This window comes from Ruditapes philippinarum, unplaced genomic scaffold, assembly GCF_026571515.1.
Source record: "Ruditapes philippinarum isolate M1 unplaced genomic scaffold, ASM2657151v2 ctg335_1_1_1_1, whole genome shotgun sequence".
NCBI classification, from domain to species: Eukaryota; Metazoa; Mollusca; class Bivalvia; order Venerida; family Veneridae; genus Ruditapes; species Ruditapes philippinarum.
The window spans coordinates 295645-308344 of record NW_026863534.1 but is presented as its reverse complement, the minus strand read 5'-3'; the positions used below and the strand labels follow the sequence as shown (position 1 = coordinate 308344).

At 30.5% G+C, this 12700-nt stretch overlaps 1 protein-coding gene across 9 annotated transcripts in view; it reads right to left on the bottom strand.

Moving 5' to 3' along the window:
- The window catches only part of LOC132722342 (anion exchange protein 2-like), a 171909-nt gene that overhangs the window by 112006 nt on the left and 47203 nt on the right, over positions 1-12700 (bottom strand). The window contains exon 1 of one of the 9 annotated variants that reach the window (XM_060706834.1): positions 11428-11451. The exons of the other annotated variants lie outside the window; for them this stretch is intronic. The gene's annotated coding sequence lies outside the window, so the exon portion shown is untranslated. Of the gene's footprint in view, positions 1-11427; positions 11452-12700 lie in introns of those variants that run through there. 9 annotated transcript variants of the gene reach the window in all.

Sequence of the window (12700 nt, the reverse complement as noted above, 5' to 3'; positions counted from 1 at the left end):
AATATATACCAATTGCAAAAAAACCCTGACAATATTGTCAGGGCACTTGATGACAAAGCTTCCCTGTTGAAAGTTTTGGTCCAAAATCCGTTGTTGAAATGTAGGAGGAGTTGCGCACAGAAGAAATTGTTTACGACCGCCCGCCCGTCCGCCTACCCGCCCGCCCGCCGACATACCTCAATGTAATAACCAGTTTTTTCCTTCGGAAAACCTGGTTAAAAACTGCTATTTACTGCCCCCAAACTATTTCAAGGTGCAATTTATGGAGTTTTTTCCCAGAGTTCATTTGTTTGTTTGATTGGGTTTTACGTCACACCTACACAGTATAGGTCATATTGCACACGTTCCTGAGCTTTACAGGTGGAGGAAGACCTCAGGTGACCTTCTGTGCATTATGTCAGGCACAAACAGAACAAATCAGCACCTGAATTAGGAAAGGCTTATGTGTTTCCCCAGAGAATTATGATGCATAATTTAGTCAGCTATATAATAAATTATGACAACAAAAACTTTTTAGAAATTTAAATTTTTGAAAACCCTGGGAGGGCCCTGTTGGGCCCCCTTTTCATTTTTAAAAAAATTGTAATTTTTAATTATTGATTTCCTATTGGGTCGCTGTTTTAAACAACTACTGTAAGCCCCCCCCTTAAATTTACTTGGATCCCCTTCTGTATATAAATTTAGTAAATAGTTTTAAAAACCAAGAGCTGCATTGTTTAATCTCTATACCCATGGTGCCAAGTAACTAAAATATAGCAGACATTACCGTAATAATCAACATTAATTTTTTTGTAAGCATGCATTATTTTCATGTCACAAAGATGCAAGGGCCTGTCCTTTTAAAGTTTAAATAAAAAATTGTCTTTTTTTTTTAAAATTTTAAACAAAAAAGAGTTTAAACAAAAAAAATCGGTTAAAATACAGGGAAAAACTTCCGAAAATAAATTATCAGGGGGGGAAATGTTTTATTTTTTTATCAACAATTCAAAAAAAAAAATTTTTTTATACTCAAAAAAAAATAAACCCTAAAAACAGTAAAAACCAACAAAACTTAATTTTCTGTGAGGTAGAGAAACAAATTTAAAATTTTATCTTAAATTTTTTTGCATTTTCCTTTTTTTAAATCCCTAAAATAAATTTAAATTTTGGGAAAAAAATTTTTATTTAAAGTATAATTAAAATTTTTTGAAAAGATTGCAAATAGTAATGAATTATATTTTCAATACATTTTTTTAACTATAATATTATGTATAAATTCTCAATCAATCCTATAACATCTCTATATATCAAAGCAACAACAGCAACAACAACAAATTGTGGGGGCGCCGTGGCCCAGTGGTTTAGGTCGTTGACTTCAAACCACTTGCCCCTCAACGCTGTGGGTTCGAATCCCGGCAGGAACTTTCGATTCTTTCATGTGAGTAAGCTATCCAGTTAGGATACGGAACATCGGTGGTTCTACTCAGGTGCCCGTTCGTGCCTGAAAAAATGCACAGAGGGGCACCTGAGGTCCTCCTCCACCTGTAAAGCTGGAACGTCGCGATATGACCTATACTGTGTAGGTGTGACGTAAAACCCAAATCAAACAAACAAACAACAAATTGAATACATGTTTTCACAAAACAAGATAGCATCTGTGAAAAAAATGCTATGCCACACAACAGAAGTAGATTTTTTTTCTTTAGTATACAATATTGAACTTGCCATAATGCAGTAGTGTGTAGTAAATTTGGAGGTCAATATATTTCATTACGTAGGTATACTCTCAGTCTAGAAATTTAAGTCCTATATCATATAATTAACCAAAATAACATAAAATCATAAAATAAAAAAAATAAATAATAATAAATTAACTTAAAACTTGAAAAGGTGTAGCAATATAATGCAGATTTCAAAGAGACAAGTTCCTGTCACAAATTCATAAATTTTAAAACAAGAATATCCATAAATTTTATTTTTACCAAGTGGTTCAATAAATTTCTAAAACTGCTGACTCCACACATAAATTTATTGAGCCGATGTAATATGTACTACATATCCTGTTCCATATAATCTTTTTTGACGTCAAACCATAATTTTTTTTTCTTCGGTTAGACCAAAATAAAAAGTTTTGTTCTAGTATCATACTGGCTAAAAAATGAGGGTCTAAGGTAGCAGGAATTTTCGGTTTTTTTTTTATAAATACATTGATATATTATTTTTCATATCATCGTACATAAATTACTTCTTATTGTAAATTCAAGAAGTTTTTGTAAAATGAAAAAAACAAAACCTCAACGCCTCAAAGCAAGACTCAAAACAGGAGATTTTAGTTTTAACGAACTGTCATAAATTCCGATGAAAACTACTGTCCAAATTATCATATCCAAAATGTTGTTCATATACCATATTCAGTCAATGAATTTTTCATCAAATACTTAGACAGGAAAACGATCTATCTTAAATTAATTATGTTTTTTTAATTAAATATTCAAATTCATTATCTCTTCTTGTTTTTATTTGAATATTTACATAAATTATCTTTTTTTTTTATTTAAAATAATTATCTTTTTTAACTATTTATAAATTATCTATCCTTTATCAATTACTTTTCATTTTATTTTTTTTGTTTCTTGGTTTCAAGTCAAGCCTATTTATACATTGCAAAGCTATGTCACAATTTATCGTCAAATGCTTTTTTTAATTTTTATCTTAAATTTTATGTCCGATGTTCTTGTTCTAATTCAAAGGGGTGGGTGTGACACTCGTTAACATTACCTGTGTCCATCATGATATCCTGGCCTCCTATTTTTTATAATGAAAGCTATTTCCAAACACTCGACGCCTGATCATTTCTTAAACATTAGCCGAGAATGTAGTCGACAAAACCATTAAATCAATTCTTCCGTTACTATATCAGGCTCGCAGATTCTATATTAGGAAACATGAACAAAGGCAATGATCAATCCTTTAACTAGGTAGTTAAGTCTTGTTTCACCTGTTTATTACCATAATCATGCCAGGCATCTACCAACTCATGCTGATTAAAGATACAAATGACAACGTTTTTTTTTTGTTTCGTCATAGTTTCTGTAAATGGCAGTTTAATTATATAAATATAGATATTTGTACCCGAATGACATATCACCAGATTATACACCATTTCAGTGGTGACAGGGGTAACATGCACACTTTATTATATTGAACGATATGGATACAGATGATGCATGTTCATTGAACGATATGGATACAATTGGTTTTTTTAAGTTCAGTAAGTCAACGACAGAATTTAAAGGTGTTGAACATTGATGTCATGATATAAGCTCGTTTTGAGCACGTGTAATAATGACTGCTGACAACTCACCACAGTGTTTGAGCAGTACCTCTAGACGCTTGCAGAAATCATGATCGCAAAGTAGACAAATATCGCATTTTCGCCAATTCTTAACATTTTTCATAAACAATTGTATATAAATCGATTAGATGTGAAGAAATGAATTAGACATCTTACAGTGCCTTTCATCGGGTGAAAAGGGGAGATTTTAGCATTCCAGCGCCTTTAAATTATCTGTATATACCAGAATACTGTATTTAGTGTGGACCGCTTCTCACTCATATACTTCCTGTGCCAACAAGACAGAGTACCAGTTGAATTAAATAAGCTTTCAATATATAATGTGATTATGTGTCCAACACATACATGTTTCTATATAAAATAGATAATATTACTAATTGACAGCTCAACTTGACAGCCAAAACAATGAGCATATAATGCCATTTTTAATAAACAAAATTAATATATGTGACACAATTTACAGATCATGTAAAAATGTCTTACCTTTAAAAGAATTCTAGCTTCAACATGAATAGCCAATAAAAATATAGTTTAAAATACATCCTTCTTCAAAACTTAAACTTCCACAGTTTTCAAAACTTATCACTAAAAGTATATTTAAGAAAGCATTGTATAGATTCACATTTCTACCTTGAATTAACACTCAGACACACATATATTTATAATATTAAATAATTTGATTATTCAGTCCACTGGTCAAAACTATTATTCACTAACATTTTTTATTAATACAGATTTTGACAATATTTTAATTTTTTATGAAAATTTAATATTCACCTTAAATTGACAATACACTCTTCCATAAAATAACTCTATGTTTAGTTAATACTTTATTTTTCAGGCGTGAATGAAGAAATTGTCCATTTCTGTTGATTATATACATTAAAACTTTAAGACGGACTGCATAGATATTGTATTACAATGCAATACCTCAAAATAATTAAAAATCCTACATGAATATTGCCAATGAAAATGCTTAATAAGTAACATAATATCCTACTATACATCTCCCTTCAAAACTTACAAAACAACATGCTCTTTAGTTCACTTTTAATACACATATACATCAAAACTTACAAAACATGCTTTTTTAGTTCCACATATTTTTTCCTTCAATACTTGGATTTTCTTTTTCATGAAATTTAAACGTTTCACCTTACACTTAAACACAAGACACACTTGTTATTGAAACACTGATCCTAAATAAAATTGCTCCATGTTTAGTCAATATTGTATTTTTCTGGAGAGAGAAAAAAGATGTTTGTTTTTCTTTTGTATTACTATAATGTCATTGAACTGTACACTTGTACTCTATTATTTCTTTAACCATAATGCAACATATTATTTCATTATTGTCAAACCCTAATATTCCTATAACTGATAAAGCATTGCTCTCTTTTAGTTTAATAAACAAAAACAACCAGTCATCATTTTTAAAATACAGTCAAAACCAGACCCAGTGGGATATCGGAAACCAGGACTTTAAGGAAAAATGGGAATTGTGTTTTTTTTTAGTTGGCATTGTGAATTGAGAAATGTAAATTGTTTTGTAATTTGCTTTTTTTTAAAAGTGGCTAAAGGTGTTCCTTTGAAAGTGGGAAATTGGGAGTTTGGTTTTAAAGTGGGTTCTTGTGCATTTTCAGTGGGACATGTGAATTAAGAGATGTTTCAGTGAGAAAATGGGCATTGTGATTTTCCAATGGAAAAACTGGAAATAGTGATTTTCCAATGGGAAAACTGGAAATAGTGATTTTCCAATGGGAAAATGGAAATAGTGATTTTCCAGTTGGAAAAATGGAAATAGTGATTTTCCAATGGGAAAACTGGAAATAGTGATTTTTCCAATGGGAAAATGGAAATAGTGATTTTCCAATGGGAAATAGACTAATTATAAGTCATTAACAAAATTCAATAAGTAGATTTTTCTGACAATTTTGAGGCACATTTTTTTATGCAGAGGCCACCTATTTGCACAACGTGTTTGACTGTATCTTATAGTAAGGAAGCTTTTAAATTATGAATTTATAAGTATCTATAAAAACGACAAGATGAAAGAAAAAGGAGATTTAGCATGTACTTCAGAAACACACCTTACCCAATAACTTTATGATCAGGCTTTTATTTCAAGTTTTTGTTCAAGTTCAAGTGTCAACTCTTTATATAAGCATATATGCTGTGATAACATTTTGGTGAGTATTTCTCAACAACAATAGAATATTAAAGGCCTAATTTTAGCCAGACTGCATTTTCCATAGTACAATTAGAATCTATAACTCTATCTCACCCCAAAACTTTGTTATAAGTATGATAATTTTTGGAGCTTTTCTTCAGGGACAGCGCAAGTGGGTTGAAATTCTTAGACCATTCACATCAAGCCTTACAAACATTTACTTCCTCACTTATATTTGACCTGTGCCTGCAGTAAAATTTTATCCATAGTTCAATAAGAATATCTAACTCTCCTAATTTTGACCCCTCAAATCTTGTATATTTAGTCTATATTAAACAAACATATAAATATGGTAATTTTGGAGTTTTCATTGGGCCAGCATCTTAGTTTTGATCTAAGACCATTCACAGACCATTTAGATATTACCAAAGTCGTGCAGCAAGATGTACAAGTGATGATGCCATCAAACTCTGCATACTTAACCACTCACTTAACTTTAAGTCCGCTGAAATAAACTGATCCTTACCCATTCTACCCATGCAACTAGTGCTGTCACCAAGATCGCAGCTGACGGCACATCAAAGTCTGATCTGTGTGCTTTTGAAATGTTTTTTTTTTTTTTGGAAAGTTAATGGGCAAGTCTTTTTAAGACATTAAATGGGAATTTAGGTTAAAGAAACTGCTGTTCCCATTGTCAGGAAAGATTTGGAATGCACTTTTGCACTGTGAGTCAGCGAATCTCACAATCCAAGGATTCAAAGATAATTGCAACCCACAATACAAACGGCTTTAAACTGAAGCTTTTTGACATTTTTACTTCTAAAAATAGCAAGAGACAGGGGGAAAAGTTTATTTCATTTAGATATTTAGTGGTCGAACTCAACAGTCAACAAATCTGGATTTTATCAATTTATCAACCCAAATACCAGTAATTGCATACTGAGTCCTCATAGAGATTAAATTTTCAAGTTCCCTAAATAACTTCACAAAAACCGACTTTCAAAATCCTACACGGCCTCCCTTCAAGGTTATATTATATAATACCTATGACCTAGATATGTGATTAATCTTCGTATAATATCAGATATCAACAATTTCTAACAGATAACACTTAGACATTGAAGCAGACGTCACATTTTTGTCTTTCCAATTTTTACGCGAACCTAACAATGCGAGCCTAACAACGCAGCAATTGAAATATTCATACCCTTAACCTCCGACCCCTCGACTTCATTTACGATTCTGTTATCTAGTTTAAGTGATATAATAAGTAACTACACTTATGACACAATGATGATGAAGGTCGTAATGAAGGACAATTTCAAGTCTCATCGCGGGATGAAGAAGTATTCATTTTTGTCGCCATCCGCATTTTAAACTCATCAGAAGTCAGGGACGTAGCTTGGTTTTAATTTATGCATAGGCCGACTTCTAATGGGATTTTGTGGCTAATTGCAACATAGGAAATATAATTTTCTAAGTTTGAACACAGTGATTCAGAAGAAAATTAATTCCCCCTGTTTCGTTGTAAATGTTTGCTAAAGGTGGTGCTATGAGGACGATATATAATGACTGAAGAAAATTTATGTATATATTTTGCTGATCTTATAATAGTCGGAATTGCCCTAAGTTTAAATATTAAGATTTTTTTTTCATATAAGTTAACATTGTCAAGTGCAGTGAAAAGTGTTGCAACGCTTTTCAGTCTTGGTAATTTTTTCACAATAATAATATCTATATATCTGGAAAAGCAAAGTGAGCGATTTCCAGTCCCATCATGTCAAAATTCCTCAGTGATCTCCCTTTAAAATGTAAAGCATATATATGGACCTCACCAATATTTCCAAACACTAATGTGTCATAAATCTTATTCTGAAAGCAAACTAAAAGCAAACGTCTAAGAACTTGCTGGAAATGTGACACTAACTTTAGATCAACGTCCTTTTTATTCAGCATCATCTCTGGTTATATCAATAAAAACGATGTGAAATTTCTCGGAACTATTTCTAAAAATAAGGAGATATGATGAAAACTCAATGATTTAATACAGCACAGATATAGTAATGTTAACCTCTGATGTTTCTTTCAAACACAGATGACATATATTTTGGTTTCATTATTTTCCGGCCCAGAAATAGAAATATGAACATTTATAAGTAAACTATTTTAGTCTTCTTTTCATTAGAATTGCGAAATTTTCACAAATGAGGTATTTTTGTTTGTTTGATTGGGTTTTACATCACACCAACACAGTATACGTCATTTGGCGACGTTCCAGCTTTACTGGTGGAGGAAGACCTGAGGTACCCTTCCTTGCATTATTTCAGGCACGAACGGGCACCTGAGTAGAACAACGGACGTTCCATAAGCTAGCTGGATAGACTCCTCACATTAAACAATTCAAAGTCCTGTCGGGATACAACCCACAGCTGTGAGGGGCAAGTGGTTTGAAGTCAACGACCTTAACCACTCGGCCACGGACGCCCCATAGATATTTTCATCATTATAATTATCATCTTGACCTAGAAGGATATCCTTACAATATGTCCCTGTTTCTTTTGATGATAAAATAATCACAAGTTATATCAAGGTATCACTATTTATACGGAGATATCGGATATAATCTTATACATGAGATCAAACGACCAGGTGATATACATGTATATAAATTTTAATCCGGATTCATTAAAGAGTCGTTATCAACATATAAACAATTACTCAGCATTGTTTGCTACTGTAGTGACGTCACTGAAGATTAAAGTGTTTACTATTTCATACATGATCATACGTTAATAAAAAGTCATCGCCACGCTGTAATTATCGAAATTGCAATGTCTAATTTTTGCTTGTATATTTACACACTATTTCTACACAGCAATGCTGGGTGATGTCAACACTTTCACACATGACTGTGTGACGTACATTAAATGAAGTCAAAGTATGTGTGATATTAGATCGCGTCACTTCACCGGGAGTTTTTGCATATAAATATGTTAACTGATTTGAATAGATGTATGAAACAAAGACGATGCAACCATAGTAAGACCATTATCTTAAAACGATTAGGATGGTGCCTTTGGGTAGTGCAGTACTTAATATTCCCATAACTTTTGTTAAAATGAAAACTTTAGGACTTTAAAGTAACTTCCACTGTTCTTTTTACTGGAATTAACTAATGAACCTTTGATTTTTATGTACATATAATAAGAATAAAGAATAAAGTCTATGATTAAAAACAAAAACATTTAGGTCAATCTGCAATGCTTATATTTTATGGCACTAGGAATGCAAAATATCACAGTCATGTCCTGATTACAAATCTAAGCATGTTTAATACACAACTTAATCAAAGACTTTATTTACAAAACTTACATTATTACTATATAAATGTTACTCTTAATGTTTTATTTGCTTCGTTTTACAGCTCACCAACACAATTCTAAGGTCATATGGCGCCGAAACAGGAAAGATGATTTTGCTAAGCTTAAAGCAACACCAGGATCAAAACCATCCCACCTGCTTGAGCTAATAGATGCACTATAGACTCCAGTTATTTGAATGTATTTTAAGTTGCCCCTTATATATGATCAAGCAGGGATAAATGGTGGCTGCAATTCTGATGTCTCAATTAATACTTAAAGGCAACCCCTCAGCCACAAGAGGGATAATTATGTTACTCATATCTATTTAGAATTAATTAATTTTCTACACTTAAATAACACCCATGTGACAGCATAGCATATTGCTTTTTTATTGTTGGCAAATTTAAAATGAAGGTCTTCAATAAATCAAAATGTTGGCAACATTTCCTTGAAGTGCATTGTTGAATAAAAAACAATTTGAAAGATAAATATGTCTTTAACTGTTTAGATTTAACATAAGATAATGTTAAAATACATAAATATAGATTTGTATAATTTGAAAGATAATTATGTCTTTAACTGTTTAGATTTAACATAAGATAATGTTAAATTTAAACACATAAATATAGATTTGTATTCTTGAGATCACAATGAGAAACATTTAAGATTACCACAAAATAGCCAACCTTACACTAACAGTTTGATCTTCAGGTCAAAAGTTAAGCACTAAAGTATATTCAGTAAAACATGACTGTAAGTAAAGAGTCGTGGCAATTATAATAATTATAATGTTAAATATTTCTCTAGTGATTATAAATCAGCTGATTCAATAAGTATAACTGTTGTCATTGAGATGATCTAATTAAAGGAGATCAGCTGAGGTCACTTAACCTTAATGCACTTAATATGTACGCTTTAAAGATATACTATGCTCATCTTAATGAGTAAAATATTTTAATCAAAGAAATTTGTTAAAACATATGAAATCCTTACTGAATATGTCTAATTTGAAAAATAAAACGAATTAACTATGTATTGGAAGTCGCGTTCCTTTCTACAGGACAAGAAAAGTTGGTATTTTCTTTAAAAAAACTGCCAGTTTTTTTAACAACAGTATATATTCATATCGTGACCACTTATAGTGTTAAGAGTTTTAAACATAAAAAATCTACTTTGTGAGAAGTCAAAACATGTTTATTTTATATTTACAAAGAGACTGTGTAGCAATAACCAATAATTCCTGATATCAAATTTGAGCGTAGTATATCTTTAAATGTACTTTCAAGGGGTACTCCAAACATACCTAAAAGAAGTAGAGTTAAAGCCTAATAAGCATAATTCTAACCGCACTGCAAAATGCGCTTCACCTATGTGTTGGCCATTAGCATTGACCATCAAATAGATAAAAGCACCAACGCTTTTTATATACTTTACCAGAGAGCTTCAAATATACTTCTTATATACATGAATTGTGCTCTATTTGTGGCTGGGTCAGGGTAAAGACATAAAATTTACACATCAGATTTTTCATGTTCTACGGTAAATAAATTCCAATAGTATAAACAAACGGGTAAAAAAATCCAACAAGAATCCAAAAAGATTACCTTGTGTTAACTAAAAACAACCATTAAGAGTTGAATAGCATCCATATAATTTTCACTTGAACATTTCTTTAAAATAAATTCCTCAAAAGCAAAATATTACAAACATTCAACCTTGTAAAATTATTTACAACATTTAATTACTCACGCCACAATATGACAACAATGTAAACATTAGTCAATCCTATATACATAAAACAAGAAATCTGCCACAAATAGCAATTATATTAAACCTCAAGAATAACTTACTTTGGAATCATGGAATCCCCATTAGTTTAATTAAATATTTTAATATACTAAAAACATAAAAAAAATTCATTTTGGTTGTTTAGCCTTGAAAAGGCGACATATAGGGGTAACTCTGCACTATTTTTATGAGTTATTGCCCTTTAGAGGTGATTATAAATAACATATATTTAAGAAGAAAATGCCTAAGTGACAGCTAGTATGTTAACAAGGCGACACATCCGACTCACAGAGTTCTAGTTTTATATATATATTAAATATGATATTAAAACTTGATAAACATTCCATGTGCTGCGATAGTCGAAATAGATAAAATAATATTTAAGAATTAACAAACTCCATATTTATATTATTTTATATATAATACTGAGTTAGGTATTTCTTAAATGATGTTATTATAATTCTAAATATAATATATATATTAAACCAATTATGATTTGTTTAATTCTAGTCACATATAAATTTAGTTTTATTTTTTTTTAACTCAAATTATACTTTCATTAATAAACCAATGTATCCAGTGCTTTGGTATTTATTGGTTAAAAATATTTAGTAAAATCCGGAAGGACTTTCCCTTTTTGCCTGGAGTAAGTATAATTTTTCCACGCTCAATGATGATCACGCGATTAAATTGTTTCTTAATAAAACTCTTCAAACAATTGTTAAACATGTAACATTAAAACAATTATAAAATACAATGTAAAAAAAACCTACCTTGTTTTAATATCCAAATCAAATGTCAAGAATAAATAAAATCTCAAAGTAATAAAAGTTCCTTTTAAAATTTACTTTCACTGATCAATAAATATTCTCTATATAACTATTATAAATTTCTCCTTGAAAATTTAATTTCACCACAACTTGTTTAATTATTTCTCCATTATAAAATATTACTTTCCATTAATTAGATATCCATTGGGTTTTTTTTATGTTCTTTTTTTTTAAATTAAAATTTAAATAATCCTCCCTACTATATACTCATTATAAATATTTATAAATTGTTTTCTAATGTATCATTCATTATATACATGTAGTATATGTTATATATGTATATATTTCAACACCGCATACATGACCACATACTTATACCGATGACAAATTTAACCATTGTTTTAAAACATCAGTTAATACATGTATAAATAATACCAACCTATTTTTTTTTCATAGTGGTTTACCAAACTCATTTTCACTATTATATAGAAAGAACATGTTCAACAAATTTTAAATTCTACGTATTTTTCTCTACAAATAAGCACACTGCGGTTATCAATTACGCAATTCATTAATATAATTTATAACATCAATTTAATTAATCCATTAAAACATAAAAAACAAACTGTAGTGTTCTTCCTTCAAAAAATTGATTTCTTAATTAAAGATTGTCGGTGTAATTAAAGGCAAGGCTCTTCTTAATTTTCTTTTTTAAATATTAAAGGTATGCGATGTCACTCGATTTTACAACAGTTGCAATTGTTTATGCATTTATTGCTTCACATCTCTAACATCTGGACATGCCGGTTGATCCTCAGGTCTGAGAACTTGCTCACATGGGTTCCATGCATTTTCTGCCAGAAAGCTTTGGTTGTAAAACTTGCAACTTAAGTGTACTGGTAAGAACTATTTTTTATTGCCGAACTTTTTATCTGCATTAACTATCCAAATAAAAATAATTACATACGCAATACCACTTAGAGCATATACCCACACAATCACTAATTAACATGGCAATTAGCAAGTACTCGTTAAAAAAACCTTTAAACTTACTGGAAACCCATAAATATTTAACAAATCTTGCAATAATCTCTCAATCAAAAATTCAAACGTTCCAATTAAAATACAACAACTGTCTTTCAAAAGTTTAATTTGTTGTCCATAAAATTAATTACGCGATTCATAAAATCAATTGATTGACTTATGGTACTTCAAAACTGAAGAAGATTCTTGCTGTTTTTTCATGTATAACCTTAGAACTTCAAAGATGTATACT